The 21,299-nt window shown below is 41.2% G+C and overlaps 1 protein-coding gene across 1 annotated transcript in view; it reads left to right on the top strand.

Moving 5' to 3' along the window:
* Positions 1 to 21,299, top strand: part of Con (leucine rich repeat protein connectin) — a 618,546-nt gene that overhangs the window by 190,804 nt on the left and 406,443 nt on the right. The window lies entirely within an intron of this gene.

Raw genomic sequence — 21,299 nt, 5'->3', positions numbered from 1 at the left:
CCCCCCTATTTATCTTGTTCTATCGAAAACGAATGATCCATTCCCCTGGAACTACACAAGATCGATTAGCGGGCCCCCATTGTCCCGATTCACTTTTCAATTTCCTTCATCAATTCTTAGCTACCGATTGATTTTTTTCTTTCTTTTTCATTGGCAAGCGGTCAAGGATTAATTAGAAACTCGGCGTGTGCGGTTTTTTTCGCCATCGAGTTAGTTCACCATTTATCATTTTTAACGGCCATCATGTTTTTAGTGGATTGGAAAGTTTTGATTGGAAAGTTTATCTCCACCGTTTTAACCCTTCGCTGTCACATCTTTTATGCGAAACGCGCATTTCATACTGGGTCTCGCGGACTCGGTTTAATTGTTAAACGACTGTCGCTCGGAAATTAGTAATATTATAGGCACCCGAAAATTTCAGAATATAATTTGTATATACTAGAACGTTAAAATTCGATATCTCTGTTTATTGGTTAATATTGTTACAAAAATTTAGGCGTGCATGAATCGACCGTTTAGCAACCATATATATATATATATATATATATACAGAATTATATTATATTATATTAAATAATATAATAATAATAATAATATAATAATATAATATCAAGTAATATATTATATATATGCAGAATTATATTATATTATATTAAATAATATAATAATAATAATAATAATAATAATATAATATCAAGTAATATATTATATATATGCAGAATTATATTATATTATATTAAATAATATAATAATAATATAATAATATAATATTAAATAATATATTATATATATATTATATTTGCAGAATTAGTCAATACGGCTGTTTAAGCATTATTATATATATATATATACAGAATTATATTATATTATATTAAATAATATAATAATATAATATCAAGTAATATATTATATATAATATATATTATATTTGCAGAATTAGTCAATAGGGCTGTTTAAGCATTATTACATATATATTGGTTGTTTAGTAAAATCATAATGCTTAAACAGCCCTATTGACTAATTCTGCAAAGTACATATATCAAGCCCGATCCCCGAGCATACACGGAGACAGGAATTTGCATAGGACCCAAGATGCACCCTCGCGCAAGGAAACGCGATATGCGGCGGCCAATGCATCTATGTCCTCGCGAGAACGCGTGTTCGTAGACCAAGACCATGTTTACTGTCAACCCCTTTCTAAACGATACATTTGCCACACTTTTGATAGCATCGGCGACGTGATAGCAGCACACACCGTGGTGTATTTAACCCTTTCGCTACGGAGCGCTTGCGTCAAAATGTGATCGCCGCGAGCGGAGCGTATTTGAACATGTTTCATGAAAAATGCATACTTAATAATTAGCATTATTATTATTATCGTGGTTAGCATTATCTTTAAACTGTTCTTTCTGAATATCAATAATTTTACGATGTTTGGTTATAATTATATGTATAATTGGAATGGGAAATTTAATATGACGATTTTAATTTTTAAGTTTCTAATTTTGTTCACTGAGAGCGCCGATGAGAGCTTCCGTTGATACTTTGACGATCGGAGAACGGCGCTCGGGTCTATTTGGACCCGGAAAAAGGAATATTCCATTAAGGTTTACAGAAAATCTAACGCGTCTGGAAATAACTTAAAGAATGCGTGGACAGAATTATTATTTCTGACAGGATTCTTTGACCACGTCTCTCAGACGTGACAATCACTTCTAGCTCAATTTTTCGACCACGACTCTTAGACGTGACAATCACTTCTAGCTCGATTTTTCGACCACGACTCTCATATGTGATAATCATTTCTAGCTCGATCTTTTGACTACGTCTCTGAGACGTGATAATCATTTCTGAGTCGATTTTTTTACCACGTTTCTCAGACGTGATGATCGTTTCCAGCTCGATCTTTTGACTACGTCTCTGTGACGTGATAATCATTTCTGAGTCGATTTTTTGACCACGTCTCTCAGACGTTATATTCACTTCTAGCTCTATTTCTTTTACCACGCGCCTGACACGTGATAATAATTCTGGCTCGATTTTTGTACCACGTATCTCACACTAGCCCGATCTTTTCACTACGTCTCTGAGACGTGATAATCATTTCTAGCTCGATCTTTTGACCACGTCTCCCAGACGTGACAGTCATTTCTGACTACTGTCACTTGACTGCGTCTCTCAGACGTGATAATGACATCTAGCACGATCCTTCGACCACGTCTCTCAGACGTGACAATCATTTCTGGCCCGATCTTTTCACCACGTCTCTCATACGTGGTTGAATGGCAAAGGGTTAAATTTCGTACGATTCTTAGACGGTTATCGACCAGTGCGCGGCGCTTCGTGGAGCAGGGGTGGTCTGCGGGTGGTGCGAGCCTGACCCGACCCGACCCGGCCCGAACCGGGCCGGCCCGTCTCAGCCCGGCGTGATTAAAGTTATCGACGACAATGAAACGCAGGGGCTTCGGGAACTAACAACTAATTACGCCGAGTTGCCCGGAGGTATTACGTATTCGGGAGTCCCGGGTGTCCATTGGGGGATTCGAATTTCATAAAGGGACGCTATTCCATATTCAAAAGCCGGTGTATCGTATTGTCGCGGCTCCTAATGGAACCGACGCGACGGCAGCGGCGTCGGCCGACCGTCCTCCCGCGCAAGAATCCTCGGCCCGCCGCATTTTAACGCGATTCCCGGCCGGCCGCCGGCAGAGTTTCGCGGCCGCCGTAATAAGCCGCCGCTAATTGCTTTAACCAGGGCCGAGGTCGAACGGCTCCGGTACTGTTTGCACCCATGAATAACTGAGAATATGGTTTAATCGGCACTTGATTACTTAGGAATAATTATTGCGGCCGCGGCCTGGACCTACGCGGCCGCATCAACAGTTTGATTTACACCGGTCCGGGAAACGGATCGTTTTCGATTCGGCACGTTGCCCCGGCGACGAGTCGAACGCGAGCCGAGCGCGGTCGAACGTTGTTAAAAGATCGGGCCAAGAGTGTTTGTCACGTCTGAGAGACGTGGTCGGAAAATCGGGCCAGAAATGATTGTCACGTCTGAGAGACGTGGTCGAACGATCGTGCTGGACATATGAGTATCACGTGTGAGAGACGTGGTCGAAAGATCATTGCCAGAATTGTTATCACGTGTCAGGTGCGTGGTAAAAAAATCGAGCTAGAAGTGATTATCACGTCTGAGAGACGTGGTGGAAAGATCGAGTCAGAAATGATTATCACGTCTCAGAGGCGTAGTCAAAAGATCGAGCTAGAAACGATCATCGCGTCTGAGAGACGTGGTCAAAAAATCGACCCAGAACCGAATATCACGTCTCAGAGACGTAGTCAAAAGATCGAGCTAGAAATGATTACCGCGTGTGAGAGACGTGGTCGAGAGATCATCAGACCAAAAATGATTGTCACGTCTGTGAGACGTAGTCAAAAAATCGAGCTAGAAGTGATTGTCACGTCTGAGAGACGTGGTAAAAAGATCGAGCTAGAAATGATTATCACGTCTCAGAGACGTAGTCAAACAATCGAACCAGAAATGATTATAACGTCTGAGAGACGTGGTCAAAAAATTGCAAGAAATAGAGCTTAGATAACAAATTCACTCTTTCTCCAATCATCTTAATAAATAAAAGATAATAGATCAACATTTCTCAACTTTACCATAAATGCATAAAAAATCCAGCTGTTATCCACAGACAATATAGCACGTGTCCTATAATATACCATTCGAAAGCATTCTCGAATAAACTTCTCTCTCTCCGGTTTTTCAGCTTTAAAACTGCAGGCTGTCCCAGTTGCAAGCGACACCCTGGATGCAGTATGATTATTGGTAGACAGTGCTATTATACGGGAATTAATTACGATAGAAGGGACGGTTGGTTTACCTGATAATCGATGTCAGACATAAATCAACGTTTAATCGCGTTTAGATACCTTATTCCTTCCTCGTAACAGGTTCGACTATAATTTAGGTTCTTGAAGCATTGCTCTGTCGATCGGACGATCAGATTCGCCGGAAATACAGCGACTGTCGCTTAAAATCGTATGTCTAGGAATTCGGACGATTTTCGCTCGTAATAAAACGTCACGGGTATGTATATAAACACACGTGGCAGCTCGATATTTCTTCATTTTAATATACAGGGTGAGTCTCTTTTATAACCTCGACGATCTCAAATAACTCGTGAAATATTTGTCGTATAAAAAAATGTTTCAAATAGAAGTTGCATGGTTTTCAGGGGCGCATATACTATTCTAATCAGTTTTATGTTATTTTGCTCTTTTATCGAGATGCGAAGGTCACCTTCAATTTTTTTAATGGAATAGTTAATATTTCGACCCGAGATCGGATAAAGTGTTGAATTCTACATAGAAAACTATTAGACCAAACGGGCCCTAAGATATGTAGTTACTGAGATATTAGCGAAATAAGTTTTTTATTTTAAGGGATGTTTAACACCGTCACCCGGTATAACAACGGTAGAACGAAACTTTCAATAATTATTAGTGAATTAAAGATGATTTGTCGCTATGAATAGAACTAACCCGTCGGTAAAAATCGTGCATATTTATTATTATTATTTTATTTATTTCAATAATATTTAACCCATTACCCGCCGCGATTCAAAAATATCGAAGAAACAATTAAATCGTGGTATCTCAACCTGAAGTTTAATTAGATCATTTGTTAGGAGATAGACGTCGAGACGGATGTTTTGAGCGGGGTGGGGGAAAAATGAGCTCCCGAGACGAGCCGATCGACTGGAGGACGGTAACCTTAACTTCGCCGCGGATTATCATGTCATTCGAAGTTTCGAATTCTCAGATAAGTACCAGACAGACGGAGAGATCGTGTCGAGGAGACACGTCTCGCGACGGCGACGGCGGCGCCTGGCCGACTAACTCGGCGGTCAGGTGAATATTCATGAGGCGATCTCTGTGGCTTAAAGCACAGCTCGCGTGGCATATTGTCGACCGTCTAGCGATTCGAGAGCTTGTCCGCGTCCCCTGGAAGCTTGGCAAGATGTGCTGCACGGAAAGTTTTCGAGGGACTGTCGTCGGATGACCACGGCGGAATTTTTCATTTTTTTTTATACCGTCGAACAATATTAAACCAATATTAAATCGTACTTGTAAAAGTGCAATGTATGGAAGTGCAATGAAAAAGATTACAGGCTGCTGTTCGCAGTTAGTATTGTTTTTTTGACCTTATCGAAGCTATTCTGATGAATACATGGTGTCCCAAAAATGTCTCGCAATTCGAAAATTAAAAAAAAAGCGAGGAGTAAAGGGTTCCTGAGCTCATTTCGAGTAACTTTTTCCTTTGCGAAAATGTTCTCCGACGCTTCGTTTACGAGTTATTAACGAAAAACCAAGTGACCGATGAGCGATCGCGTGCGGATGACGCCACGCCCTCGCGGCCACTGCCGCTGCGTCAGACGGCCGGCGCGACGCGGCATTGGCCGCGAGGGCGAAGCGCCGACCGCGCTCGCGCTCCGATTGGTCAGCGTTTTTCGTTAATAACTCATTAACGGCGCCTCGGAGAACATTTTTGTAAAGGAAAAAGTTGCTTCAAATGATCCGAGGAACCCGTCACTTTCGGATTGCGAGACATTTTTGGCACACCCTGTATACACGCTCCTCGTATACGAATGGTCATTCTTCGAGGGCGTATATATACGCCCATCGGAGCAAAAGGGTTAAGCAGCCGACCGGATCTCCATGACGCCGTGTAACGCGACCGCGGTGCGAGATAAAGCGGTCGCCAGAAAATCAATTAGCCTTTCTCAAGGCCGTCGAGCGGCCCGCCTGCCACCTGTCCAATGAAAAACAATATGAATGAAGCGGCGTGGCGCGAGCTGGGCGACGCTGGGCGACGCTGGGTGACGCGAGACCAGAGTGCCGCGCCGCCAAGGTGGCCCGCTCGGGGGTGGCCTAGGGGTGGCCCGCTCGGGGGTGGCCTAGGGGTGGCCCCCGCCGCGGCGGGGGTCGCACGCGCGTGCCAGGCATCGCGTAGTACTACGTGCGCGAGTGGTCACCGATCCACGGCATTCGACAAGGGTCGCGACCCGCGACATCGTGTCGGCCGGCTGACACGTTTAGATTGATGGCTAGAGGGGGTGTCGCCGTAAAATGATATCCGCGGGGGTCGCGCGAATGTTAATTACCTGCATAATTAATGCCGTTACCGAGCCGAGCGGGGCCGGGCCGGGCCGGGTCACGTGACTCCGGGCCGAGGGTCACTGATAACCCTTCAATGATCCGAAATACAAAGTATATTTGCTAGGCGAGATAATTGTACGATGCGATTCGATAATTATCACCTCTAACAGGTGGAATTTGCGTTCTATATTGTTTTGTGGAATTTAGCGGAAAGGGGAAAATATATATATATAATAATATAATATAATCAATATAATATATATAATATATGATAATATATTATAATATAATATAATATAGTACAATCAATATTATATTATATTACTTAATTTACTTTTTAATTAATATTATAATATATATTATAATAATATTATAATAAATAATAATATATACAATATTAATTATATTAGGAAAGAATTAAAAAGTAAATTAAGTAATATAATATAATATTAATCATATTATATTATTGTACAATATTATATTCTTTAGTATTATATAATATTATTATATATTATTAATTATATGTTATATTATACTATTATATAATATTAATTATATTGTGCATTATATGATTATAATAATATTAATATAATATTAATTATATTATAATGATTTTAAATTGAGCATTTCCTTTAATTTTGTCATTTTTTTTTCCTTTCTTATCATTTATATCTTATATTTGTTAATACATATAAGCCGAATATTAACCCCAAAAAATTCACGCGATATCAAAAGTCATTTAATCAGCGACACCGGAATTAAAAAGTGAAAATTTAACCACAGAGAATATTATTTCAACAATTGTGTATTCTATAAATCCTAGAAACATTCAACTTTTGTTCAATATATTACAATAAAAATGAATTTCATAAATCTAGTTAACAATTAGTGTCACCCATACGTGCGACCCTTTCTCGAAGAATGTCAATTTAATTAATATAATTAATTTAAATAATATTAAATGCAACTAATATACAGTCCGCAAAGGAACAAAATATATTTTAACATCCTCCAGCGATGAAACTCACGTCTCTTCGGTTAAAATTTGATTTCTTAGTTCATTTTCATTCCTCTGAAAATGCTTACACGTTCGCATAAGCTTCCTCCGGCAGTCTAATTGACACCGCTGCTGAACTTTCTCCCCTCCCCCTGTCCCCGCAGCCACTGTCGCGCCAGTTTTTCTCACGGAGGGGGCGATCGAGCCATCGATTAGCCACCGCGTTATAACTTTTCATCACGCATTTCCGCCAACCGTTGTCCGACCAACTGTCCCTTTCGTTGCCTCGTGCTTCTCTTCGAAGCCGCGTTTCCATTTCCCCCCTCCCCGTGGTCCCCCGGCGGTCCCCCGGCGGTCACCTGCACCCCTCGCTCCCCTGCACCCTTTCGGCGAGAGGGAATCAAACCGGTGGTTAGTCGAGCCGTACTTTGATATAAACTCGGCGCTTTCTAATTTCCATTTGCCGGGGCGAAGGGGCGAGAGAGGGCGAAATGCCGGCCGGCTGAATGCGCTGCACTCTACGGTTATTAGTGTGCAATAATCCCGGATCGCGATTACATGCTACGTGTACCGCGAACGCGCGCCGACTGGCCGCCAACGTTGGCGAACGGCCGCGAATTTAGGGCCCGACCGCCTGGAAAACCAGCGTTTTAGAGCTTCGACGCCGGCGCGGCGCGATAACGAAAGAAGTAATGGTACTGAAAGGAATGGCTTGAAAGGTTGATTGATGTGAGGGGGAGGGGGAAGGGGATGAAGAATTTCTGATCGCTGAAATTCGGAGGTGGTTGCGTTTCGATCGTGTTGATTGTGGCAAGAAAGTAATTTCGGTTTACGACAGTGTTGTAATATTGTGCTATAATAGCGTTACAATATTGTTGTCTCTCTCTCTCTCCCTCTCTCTCTTTTCTCTCTTTCTCGATATTTGCGTTTCGATCGTGTTGATTATGGCAAGAAAGTAATTTCGGTTTGCGACGGCGTTATAATATTGTGCTATAATAGCGTTGTAATATTGTTGTCTCTCTCTCTCTCTCTCTCTCTCTCTCTCTCTCTTTTCTCTCTTTCTCGATATTTGCGTTTCAATCGTGTTGATTGTGGCAAGAAAGTAATTTCGGTTTACGACAGTGTTATAATATTGTGCTATAATAGCGTTACAATATTGTTGTCTCTCTCTCTCTCCCTCTCTCTCTTTTCTCTCTTTCTCGATATTTGCGTTTCGATCGTGTTGATTATGGCAAGAAAGTAATTTCGGTTTGCGACGGCGTTATAATAGTATGCTATAATAGCGTTGTAATATTGTTGTCTCTCTCTCTCTCTCTCTCTCTCTCTCCCTCTCTCTCTTTTCTCTCTTTCTCGATATTTGCGTTTCGATCGTGTTGATTATGGCAAGAAAGTAATTTCGGTTTACGACAGTGTTATAATATTGTGCTATAATAGCGTTGTAATATTGTTGTCTCTCTCTCTCTCTCCCTCTCTCTCTTTTCTCTCTTTCTCGATATTTGCGTTTCGATCGTGTTGATTATGGCAAGAAAGTAATTTCGGTTTGCGACGGCGTTATAATATTATATTATAATAGCGTTATAATCTGACGTATCGTTGACACGCCGGAGAAATGAGAGTCCGCGGCGAACCGCGCGACTCGATTTGTCGGCCCATTTGGTGGCCCGCGGGACTCGCCGGGACGCGGCGGTGTAAAAAAGTGGTTCGTCCCGGAGAGCGTTTTGTCCGCGGCGATTCTCGAAAAGCGCAGCGTCGGGAAATCGGACGATTCTGACCGGGTCGGGCCGGCGCGGGCCGGCGCGGGAATAACGATCCCGATTGTACGGCGCGCGAGATAAATAAGCGGGAGGCGACACGGTTTCGCTTTGATCATTCATTCCGGATCCGTGCGGTCTCGTTCGATTGGCACGCGCCGAACAAATCGCCATAAAGTACTAAATTCCGCTAAATGGCGGGCCGAGCGGCCGCCGGCCGGGAATGCGTTAACGGCTGATCTAACGTGCGGCCGGCCGCGCGCGCGCGGCCGCGGACGCGGACGCGCTAACGATCATCGATCGGGCCCGACAATGACGCGTCGATAATTATGTCCCGTTTGCCGGGATTTTTGACGGTCCTCCCTCGGCATACCTGCGGACAGTTTTATTGTCGCCGGGTTAGCCCGCCGGACAATGCAAATAATTGCGCAGCGTTCCCCGTCGCCGCAACGATCCGGCGACGCCGGCAGTGAATCGCGCGCGGCCGCGGCAACGCGCGAGCAAATCGCGTTGGTCGAACGGATAAAGTAATTATTCGAAAATCTGACGAATCGTCGAGCTACTATTTTTTAGCGAATACATATATATGAGTCGTTTATTTTGAAAGCGGAATATATTATTTATTGTAAGATATATTGTAATATTAGAATATATTATATTATACGTATATAATATAATAGATGTTTTTTGAGAAAAACGAGTATATATATATTATTAGAATATATATTAAATATCAGAATATATTATATATTATAAATTATAATATTAGAATATATTACATATTATATAATATATACAACAATATCAATATATATTATATCTTATATAATATATACAACAATATCAATATATATTATATCTTATATAATATAATACAATATTTTTGAAAAACGAATATATGTAATATTAGAATATATATTAAATATCAGAATATATTGTAAATTAAATAATATCAAAATATATTATATTATATATATTATATCTTATATAATATAATAAAATTTTTTTGGAAATGGAATATATATACATATAATATTAGAATATTTATATTATAATATATATCATAATATTAGAGTGTATTATATATCATAATATTAGAGTATATTATATATTACAATATTACAATATATTATATTATATATAATATACGAACATATAGAATATTAGATTGATAAAATATAATTAAAAGATAGAATATACCAAATTTGATTATGCTTTGTAAAATAAAAATTCAAAGAATAATCGCTAACACGCGTCCGTTTTAGAATCACTTACTATATTTTCCCCAACAAGTCAAATGCAAGAAATTGTTACTTATCTTTCCCGTAAACAGAATTAGTCTGTTTACAACGTAAACGTTCGGCGTCTACAATCTTTGCTTCGATAAATAAATTATTACGTCGCCCCGGAAGTTCTTGATGCTTCCTGAACAGAATATTTAATATCCTGTGCTTCTCTACGTCAGGATGTAGAAATAAAATCTCGTTTGATGCATCTCGCAAGAAACGTGATGTCTTTCGGAAATCTGCCGCGTGTATATTTTAGATTCGTCACGTGTCACTTCATATTTTTAGCGGATCGAACGTACTCCAAAAGCTTCTGAAAGATTTATAAACGGATTATTTCTCGAGATCGAATATTTATAAATAGAACGAACATCGTGGCTGTCATTTCATTCAGTGTCAAAGACGGGTAAGAACACTAATTGCCTCGTTAATGATCGATAACAAATTTATGAATTATCGATACATTGCGAGAGGAATTTTTTTAATTCACTAATGGACGGTTTTTAGGCTTTTCGTCCAATTTCGCTTTACATTTACGTGCACAGATTTCACGTTGATTTTTCTTCTAATTGCATTTCGTTATTTATATTTTGCGAATTAAATGCAATTTAATGTCTCGAAATTGAAATACTATAAATATAAGCTGAGATATTTTTGCCGAATATCACTGCAGATTAGTACTGGATGTGTCTCAAAATTATTGTATAAGCGAGGAGTAAAGGGTTGCTGATGTCATTTGAAGCAACTTTTCCCTTTTCAAAAATATTCTACGAAGCTTCGTTTACGAGTTATTAACGAAAAACGCTGACCAATTACAGCGCGAATGCGGCCGGCGCTCCGCCCAGCGGCCAGTGCCGCCTCGCGCCGGCCGCGTGACGCAGCGACAGCGGCCGCGAGGGCGGGGCGTCGGCCGCGCGCGATCTCTCGTCGGTCACTTGGATTTTCATTAATAACTCGTAAACGAAGCCTCGTAGAACATTTTCGCAAAGGAAAAAGTTGCTTCAAATGACCTAAGGAACGCATTTTTCGCTTGAACAATAATTTTGGGACATTTTTTATCGATAATGATGCAAGATCGTCGCGTCTTTCGGACAGCTATAACTTCGTTAATTCGAGAAGTTTCGGGGACTTCGATCATGCAAAAAAATTGACATTTCAAAAATTCGATTTTTCAACTTCGTTTCAATGGAAATTCGCGCGGTCGATTCTCGACACTTTCGCTCCTAAAAATCGTTCTCCGTGACCGATCCAAAGGCAACGAAGAAACCAAAAAAAAGGCAAAAGAAAATTCCCGGCCGCGCAAAACGTTCGCCACTTTTCTCGAGCGTTTCAACGGCGCGCGATGAAATCACCGGCGACGCGTGTCCCCGTGTAATTTCGCGCGCAACCATAAAACGAGTTTTTTTTTGCGTACGGCGGATGGCGCACACAGTTTTATCGGATATCAAGTTTTTCCCGAGCCTTTTGAAACCGGCGGCCCGTCGCGGCCGTGCACGCGCGCCGCGGCTTCTTATTACATTCCTGCGGCGTTGCCGCGCCGCGGTCGACCCTCTCGCGCATAAAATTTTCCGTCGCGGCGAATTTCCACGGCGACGGCATCGCCGTCGTCGTCGTCGTCGGAACTCCGTCGGGATGGAGATTGTTGCGGGAAGTAACGGCGTTCCGATAACCGGCGCTGCAACGATGACGTTTCGAATTTGTCGCGCAGCCGGCCGCCGGCTGCTCGCGGGCTGCAGCATCCCGCGAGCGAGCGGGCGCGTTTTCCGCCGGTAAATACATTAAACCGTATGCCGCGGGCATAAATTTCCGCGTGTGAATCGCGCGAGTGTTTAGGTCGTCCCGCGTCGGCTGCGCGGAGTCAGCCCCGCGCTCCGAACGGGAGCGAAATGGTTGGTAAATATCGGTCGTAATTTCGCGCTCGCATATTCAGGGAACGGGCGTGTTGCCGCGGCCTTTCGCGGCTTTCGACTGCGGCGCACCGGTGCACACGTTCGTTTTTACAACTGGCTCCCGCGAAACGGAGGGCCTCGTTAAATTCTATGTAGGTGTAAGAGGTCTGCGTTTAAGTTCGGCGGCTCGGCACCCGCGACGGAAATGTATTGATCTCGCGCTCTCGTGAAGCGCGGTATAGGGTCGTGGAGCCAGTTACTGTGGCTAGTTACCAATTACTGTGCCCTTGGTTCGTTGCATAATTAACTTCATATTTTTCTAGTGAGAACACTGCCGGAGAGAACGCTATATAAAACAATGTATAAGAACACTGAGAATATGCAAAAATATACAGGGTGTCCCAAAAATGTCTCTTCTTTATTTTCTTTTTTATCTTTATTTTCTTTATTTTCTTTATTTTCTTTATTTTCTTTTTTATCTTTTTTATCTTTATTTTCTTTATTTTCCTTATTATCTTTATCTTCTTTATTTGTTATTTTCTTATTTTCTTTATTTTCTTTATTTCCTTTATTTCCTTTATTTCCTTTATTTCCTTTATTTCCTTTATTTCCTTTATTTCCTTTATTTTCTTGTTTATCTCTATTTCCCTTATTTCCCTTATTTTCCATATTTTCGACTGCAATTTTATATTTGTTCCTAACGTGATTAATTCACTGGTCATTCCACACTGTTTACCATTTCATAACAATTAAATCCGACAATCTTGTATCCACCACAACTTCACGAAAATAGTCTGCAATACTTCATCTCCACCCAGTATACGTTTGGATCACTATGCACAGAGTGTGCGATACCGAAACAACAGAAACAGTCTGTGTGGATACTGTGCTGTCCGGCAAAAAAGGGATTCAACGACGCAACTGTAGCGTCTGACCAACAACGGTATTCACGGGGCTACATGCCTTAGGCTTCGTGCACGCTATCGGTCCGGTCTCGGTCTGGTCAAATATTATTCCACTGTTTCCGACAGCGCGCGTGTTCGCACTATGGCCGCAGTCGGCTCGATTTGGTCCTGGTTATGTTCCTTGAAAAGAATATTTGATTGGGACGAGACTGCTGTGCATGGTCGGAAACCGGCCGCGGCGGTGCGAGCACAGTTCTCGATCCAATTCGCCAAGCTTTTGGTCAATTCGAACGAATACGTGGATAAAATTGAAGAAAAAATGTTTTCGCTTCGTGGAGTCCAATTAATGTTGCCACCGGCAAAGACTTAAAGTTTGTCGGTGAATCATTTGATTTTAGCTGTTGATGTACGAGTTATTTGTATAGATACAATGGCTATGTATACAATAATTATAGAATGTGTAATACGTGTATTATATATGTATATACTATATTTATTAGATTATAGTAATACTATTACTATTATATGGTAATATATTATATTATATAGTATATAGTTATATAGTAATATATTATAGTATATTACCATATAATAGTAATAGTATTACTATAATATAGTATATTACCATATAATAGTAATAGTATTACTATAATATAGTATATTACTATAGAATAGTAATAGTATTACCATAATATAGTATTTTACTATATAATAGTAATAGTATTACTATAATTTAGTATATTACCATATAATAGTAATACTATTACTATAATATAGTATGTAACCATATAATAGTAATAGTATTACTATATCAATATATATATTGTTTACTATATTATTGTATATTATACTATAATATATTATTATTGTATACTATACTTACTATAATATAGTATATTACTATATATAGTTTTTAATAACAATTAACAATAGACATTACATTTAACTTTGATAACTTCGGCCACAGTTGAACTCGGCTCAGCCACTTTTTGCATCGTAATTCGCTTAACAAACGCACCGGTTAACGATTATTGCCGCTACATTAATCGAACAACTTCGCAACCTCTGTTCGAACGAAAGCTGAAGAATTGTTCGAATAAATAGACAGAATAATTTGTTACGAATAATGAACAATAGTTATTCGAATGAAATGCTCGGCTAAAAAGGATTCGTTCGAATGATTATTTCAGACAGACGTTCGTTCGAAACGATTCGAACAATGCCCAACGCCGATTCGAACGAAGTTTTATCGGTCTCTGGTCGAGAATCGGCCTGTCTCCGCCGTCGTGCTTTCGTACTACTTGCGCGTCCGTACAGTAAAGTCTCCCTAATTGACGCGCACGTTGATAAATACTATACTTCGATGAACTCGAGCCATTCGATCGTAACAAACGGTAAACACCGGTAGCAAGCGTTTCATTGATTTCACTGACATCAGTCAATTAATGGTTGCGCGGCGCTCGGTCTAATTTCGTCCGAAATAGATGCATAATTGGATTCTGGATTTCTAATTCTACGGACATTTTTAAATCGACTCGATCATTCGGCGATCTAATTGCAAACTACGGTCAATTCTGCCCGATCGTCCTTCGGCTTGCACACAAAAATGGACAATTTCGGAAGGGGAGGCGCGATTATTCGAGCCTCGCGGCTCGCTTTTATAGTCGCCAATCGTTAATAACTATGAAAACGAGGCGCGAGGCTCGAGCAATCGTATCTCCTCTTCCCAAATTGTCCACTCTTTGTTTACAAGTTCAAGGACAATTGGGGAGAATTGACCGCATCGCGTTCCTATAATTATATTTTAGTTTCAACACATTTTCCTCCCATCCCATCCTCTTCCCAATTTATCCATTTTAGTGGACAATCTGAGCGTCAGTAAGGGAGACATTACTGTATTCTATTCGAAAAGCACAATTTAGCCGATTCATAGTTATAGTTCGCCGAATAATAGTAACCGATTGTCAATGATACTATAAAAGCGATACCCGAGGCTCGAACAATCGTATAAATGACGCACCCTCTTTCTCCCAAATTATTCATTTCTGCGCGCATTTCCGAGCGCGAATCAGGGAGAAATTACAGTACATATTTACGCCGGCTTCCGATCTTGCGTCCCGAGCCGTCGCGCCGTCCAACAAATCACCGGATCCGCGAGTTCGCGGGAAGGGTCGCCCAGGCCCTTCTCCTTTGTCCCAGCGTTCTACTTGTTCCGCCAGGAGCACACGGCCCGTCATTTATACGATTCAATCTCGTCGGTTAACACCAAAGTGCTCTAACGCTCGGCTAGGTCTAGCGCGCCGCGCCGCGTCCGCGCGCGCGCGCGCGAGCGCATGGCTCTAAATCACGCGGGACGCGAGTGCCATTTCGGATTCCCGGCGTGGCCCTTTGTCGGCGTATAATTCACACTCGGTCACGTATTACACCGGCCGTTACACCGGCCGCATTACGCTAATGTCAAACAACGGCCGGGACAACGGCGCGGGTCCTCGTTAATTTCGAGGACGCGTCCCGTTCGAACCGCGCGATGAAAAATTGATCTTGCGCCCCCTTGAGATTGCCGACGGCCGGGCCCAGATATTCGGCCGAGAGGCATCGAAACGGCGCACAGTGGGCCGGATCGAAGATTTCCGTGACTTTTGGATAAAAACCTAATTTTCTCGTATCGATGTCCAGTCAATTTTTATTGCTTGCTGAATGTTCATTACCCTCGAGAGTGGTAATATTAAGAAAAATGATCGTAAATTGGAACAGATACGACAATTTAAAGTTGAACACTTCGAACGCTACATTCGACGCCAAAAATATGCTTCTTTTCCTCGCGATGTCCCGACGAACCTAATTAACTTTTTCCTTCGCTTTCTTTTTTAACAGTAGGAGGCAATATTTTTCTCGTTAGGAAACAGTAGCTTAAATGAAGATTATCGTATTCTATACACGGGGTGTCCCAAAAGTGTCTCGCAATCCGAGAGTGGCGGGTTCCTCGGATCATTCGAAGCAGCTTTTTCCTTTACAAAAATGTTCTCCGAGGCACCGTTAACGAGTTATTAACGAAAAACACCGACCAATGAGAGACGAGCTCGCCTAGCGCTTGGCGGCCGATCCAATGAGCGCGCGAAGCCCAGTTCCGCTGATTGGCTCGGCCGCCTTGCCCCGGCATATCTCACCTCTCATTGGTCACTCTTCTTCAGTTAATAACTCGTAAACAAAGCCGCGGATTGCATTTTCGCCAAGGACAAACTTACTTCGAATTACCTCGGGAACCTCCTATTCTCGGATTGCGAGACATATTTGGGACACCCTGTATGCACGCACGTATACGCGTCTATCCAGTTGTCACGGTGCTCGCTTTCATGGCTGCCCGGTGATTTATCCGCGCCCATTTAGGAACTGTATGCTGGCTGGGACAACGATCGGTTCTTGGCCCCTGTCCGCCCCCTCCCCCTCGGTAATCGAGCAGTTGAAATACTAAATGTCGTAAACGCGGAGATGTTTCATACGCGACAGAGGCGAGCAAGCAAGCTGACAGTCTCGTGTCGCTTGTGTCGCGGAAATTCGAGGGAGAGAGAGGATGTCTCGCTACGGATTCGAAAGCGGTCTGTCGGTCTGGTGCTTCTGTAAATCGGACCTGATCGTATTGTTACGGATATCGGACGAGGCTGTTATTCGATAGTTTGGATATCGATGTGTTCGCGACATGCAAAGTGGCCTGTGGAGGCCAAAAATGGTCAAAGGGAAGCTCAATTTCGAAGAAAATTTCGAGAAAAATTGTACTCGCAAGGCCAAAAGTAGTTGAAGGGAAGCTCAATTTCGGTGAAAATTTCGAGAAATATTGTGTTCGTAACTGTCTTTTTTGGTCTCGTGGAGGATAATAAGTAAATTATATAAGATAATATAATAAGACGATAAATAATAAATTGATACGTAAATTTTAATATAAACTAGAACTGATTGAAATTAATGGAACGTGATTATTTCTTTCGATGAAAAATAAGTACATGATTAATAAAAAAATAATTACATAATTAACAAAAAATAAAATAGTAATTTCATGCAATTTTTAATACGAAATGAAGTAAAAGGTATAGAATCATGAATACACAGTTAAAGTAGAGCACACAGTTAGACGAATACATCTCGAAGTACTTATGGATCGTGGAAACGCTTAAAGTAGAGCCTTCAATTAGACGAGTAAAATCTTCAACTATAACAATATTATCTTCTAAATATTACAATACTATAATATTATAATATTATCTTCTAAATATTATAATACTATAATATTATAATATTATATTCTAAATATTATAATACTGTAATACTATAATATTATAATATTATAATACTGTAATATTATAATACTGTAATACTATAATATTATAATATTATATTCTAAATATTATAATACTGTAATATTATAATATTATAATATATGCTCCGCTAAACGGAGCGACATTTCGCGGGGAAAGGCGGGGAATTTTATAGAAGGGGGATTACGAAGGTGCCCAAACGATGGAAGACTGTTATGAAGAACGATGGAGAATGTGTAATCGAATGAAGATATTTCTGAATGTATGTAACGTACAAAAATCTCGTCTTAATTCGCGCGTCGTAAATCCGCGCGAACTTGTTCGCCAGCCTAATACATATTTATGGATCATACAGGAATATCGGATAGCAATCGAAGAATTATAGGATCTACCGACGACGAAGTTCTGCGAACTCGGAGGAAAAATTTTCTACCCGACAAAAGATTAATATCTACAGGCGGGGATTGGTCGGCGGGTGCTGCTACTTGGTCCCGATCGGCCGTTATTCCATTTCCCGCGGCTCCTCCTTTTTTTTTCTCTCTCTCCCACGGAATTCTATTATATTATCGGAGCGGAGGACAAGTTCCAGGAACTCTTCAATGGATCCTCGAGTCGCTCGAACTTCCCTGTTCCGCGAACAATAAAAGTCGAAGTGGTTGTTCAATCTTCCGGTACAAGCTGTCGTTCGGTCGAGCTAAAGACGCGTTACAGGAGAAATATTGATTCCGGAGGGCCACGTACATCGTGTGTCTCGTGCCTGGATCACGTTTCACACCTAAAGGACACCTGTCGTACATATTTACCGTCTGCCGAGGATCGCGAGCCCTGCGATCGCGGTCGCGGAGATCGCGAAGCGTTTAGGTCGCGACGCGCGTCGATGCTCTCTCGGCGCGAAAGGATCGATACGCTTTCGTTTCGGTTTCAGATTGTCCACTAAAATGGATCAATTGGGAAGAGGATGGGATGGGAGGAAAATGTGTTGAATCTAAAATATAATTATAGGAACGCGATGCGGCAAATTCTCCCCAATTGTCCTTGAACTTGTAAACAAAGAGTGGACAATTTGGGAAGAGGAGATACGATTGCTCGAGCCTCGCGCCTCGTTTTCATAGTTATTAACGATGGGCGACTATAAAAGCGAACCGCGAGGCTCGAACAATCGCGCCTCCCCTTCCGAAATTGTCCATTTTTGTGTGCAAGCCGAGGGACGATCGGGCAGAATTGACCGTAGTTTGCAATTAGATCGCCGAATGATCGAGTCGATTTAAAAATGTCCGTAGAATTAGAAATCCAGAATCCAATTATGCATCTATTTCGGACGAAATTAGACCGAGCGCGCGCAACCATTAATTGACTGATGTCAGTGAAATCAATGAAACGCTTGCTGCCGGTGTTTACCGTTTGTTACGATCGAATGGCTCGAGTTCATGGAAGTATAGTATTTATCAACGTGCGCGTCAATTAGGGAGACTTTACTGTACGAACGCGCAAGTAGTACGAAAGCACGACGGCGGAGACAGGCCGATTCTCGACCAGAGACCGATAAAACTTCGTTCGAATCGGCGTTGGGCATTGTTCGAATCGTTTCGAACGAACGTCTGCCTGAAATAATCATTCGAACGAATCCTTTTTAGCCGAGCATTTCATTCGAATAACTATTGTTCATTATTCGTAACAAATTATTCTGTCTATTTATTCGAACAATTCTTCAGCTTTCGTTCGAACAGAGGTTGCGAAGTTGTTCGATTAATGTAGCGGCAATAATTGTTAACCGATGCGTTTGTTAAGCGAATTACGATGCAAAAAGTGGCTGAGCCGAGTTCAACCGTGGCCGAAGTTATCGAAGTTAAATTTAATGTCTTTGTGCCGAGTTAAATCAGCGGCGTGGACACGGACGCTTATTGTCCCGTGATTACCTTGGACAGGCAACAAGAATTGCGGGTCGACGGACGCGTTTCCGGCGCGCATCTGCCGTGAAACGTCACCGTCCCTTTGTACTAAACGCGGACAGTTAGACGATCTCGAGAACGTCCCTTTGCTCGCGGCCTCGTGAAACTGGATAAGATAAATTCGGGATTGCGCAATAAACACGTTTCCCTCTTTCCCCCTCTCCACGCCCCTGTGCCGTTGCGCCTACCGTCGAGAAACGAACTGGGGATAATAGTAAAAAAAAAAAAGAAACGGTACACCGAGACGATTTTCCGCAACCCTTTTATCATGCTCAGCCAGAGACAAAACCAACTCGAATGGTCGGATTGTAATTGACAGACAGTTTCGCAGGAAACGCGAGATTACCGCGGTGAATTAAGTTTCGTAGAATCTGCGAACGGTAATATTAGCCTTCTTCTCCAAAGCGAAGTACAGTTGATTTTCAACGATGTACATTTTTTAGCCTCCGTCGAGTTTCGAGGCTCGTTCATTGGTAATTGTTATTATTACGTTCCGAAGGCAGGCTTTCGCGATTTTCTTTATTTTGGCGTGCTAAATGTGGACTGCTGATTTATCTGGAAATTTCGGATTGGGTACTAGTTAGTACTAATGTTAGTGTTAAATATTAGTAATTATTATTAATGTTACTATATATATTAAATGCTACTAATTACTACTGATATTGCTACTAAATGGTACTGACTAGTACTAATACTATTACTTAATGTTAATAGTTAGTGCTAATATTACAACTAAGTGTTACTGATTAGTATTAATTTTAGTACTAAATATTAATAATTAGTACTAATATTACTACTAAATATTGCTAATTATAGTAGTATAAAATCACTACTGAATATTAATAATTAGTACTAATATTACTACCAAATGTTACTAATTAGTACTAATATTACTACTAAATATTAATCATTAGTATTAATATTACTACTAAATGTTACTAATTAGTGCTAATATTACTACTAAATATTACTGATTATATTACTATAATATCATTACAGAATATTACTAATTACTACTAATATTGCTAATTATTACTAAATATTATTAATCACTACTTGCATTACTACTAAATATTACTACTAACTCAGTTTTGCTATATTTCGAGTCAATTGTTAATTATTTTCGCATCGTTTCATTAACATAGCACAGGCCACAAAAATTATTGCACCACATATCAAAATAATTTGTAACACCATCGAATGCATTTATATTAAAAAAAGAAAGAAAACTGTGCTTGTAATTGTTGCTCGGTGCACAAAATTCAATATCGTACACATAAAACGCAGCAAATTATTTGAAACTGAATTACCATAGATCGGAGAAACTATATCAGATTTCCAGTTAAAATAGCTTCGAGTGCAAAGTGCTACCACACACATATACATACACATACGAGCCGTTTATTTTGAAAGTGGCATAAGTCACTTTGTTTTCAAGTTTCAACACGTTTGTTTCAACACGTTTAAAAATATGGATGCTAACTTTCGAGAAGATCTACTTGTATTTGTTATCTCAGGATACTGATATTTTCCTCAGTATAAATAATTTACGTATAAACATTAAAAAGTCACCACTTTTCATTACGGTAAGGTGACTTATGCCACTTTCAAAAATAAACGGCTCATATATGTGCTCAAATATACCATTCTGTGTAACGCATTCCCAAAATATCAGCGCGCAACGGCCACAGCCTCGCACGCAAATCGGCCAAACACTCCTCGGACTCTCAATGTCATTATCCTTAAGCGGATCAGCGCGAACGTTTCGCCGTCGTCCGTGGATCCGGATGGAGTATTTGTCACGAATCGAAAGTGAAGGGACGGACGAAGGGCAGGCAGGCAGGCAATGCGTTAGAGGGCGCAGGGAGAACGCGCGCGCGCGCGCGCTTACACCGAAGCAGTAAGTGCTAATCAATCGACGCGGCGGCAGTCGCTCGACACTGGTTTAATTAATTGACTAATTGTTATGCTAATTACCGCTACTAAGTTTGAGCACGGCTCGTCCAATGGGAGCCGCCACGGCCATCGGGAATCAGCTCCCGGT

The sequence above is a fragment of the Megalopta genalis genome, chromosome 16, assembly GCF_051020955.1.
Source record: "Megalopta genalis isolate 19385.01 chromosome 16, iyMegGena1_principal, whole genome shotgun sequence".
NCBI lineage: Eukaryota > Metazoa > Arthropoda > Insecta > Hymenoptera > Halictidae > Megalopta > Megalopta genalis.
Note: the sequence above shows the minus strand (reverse complement) of the source record. Positions and strands in the feature narration are given on the sequence as shown.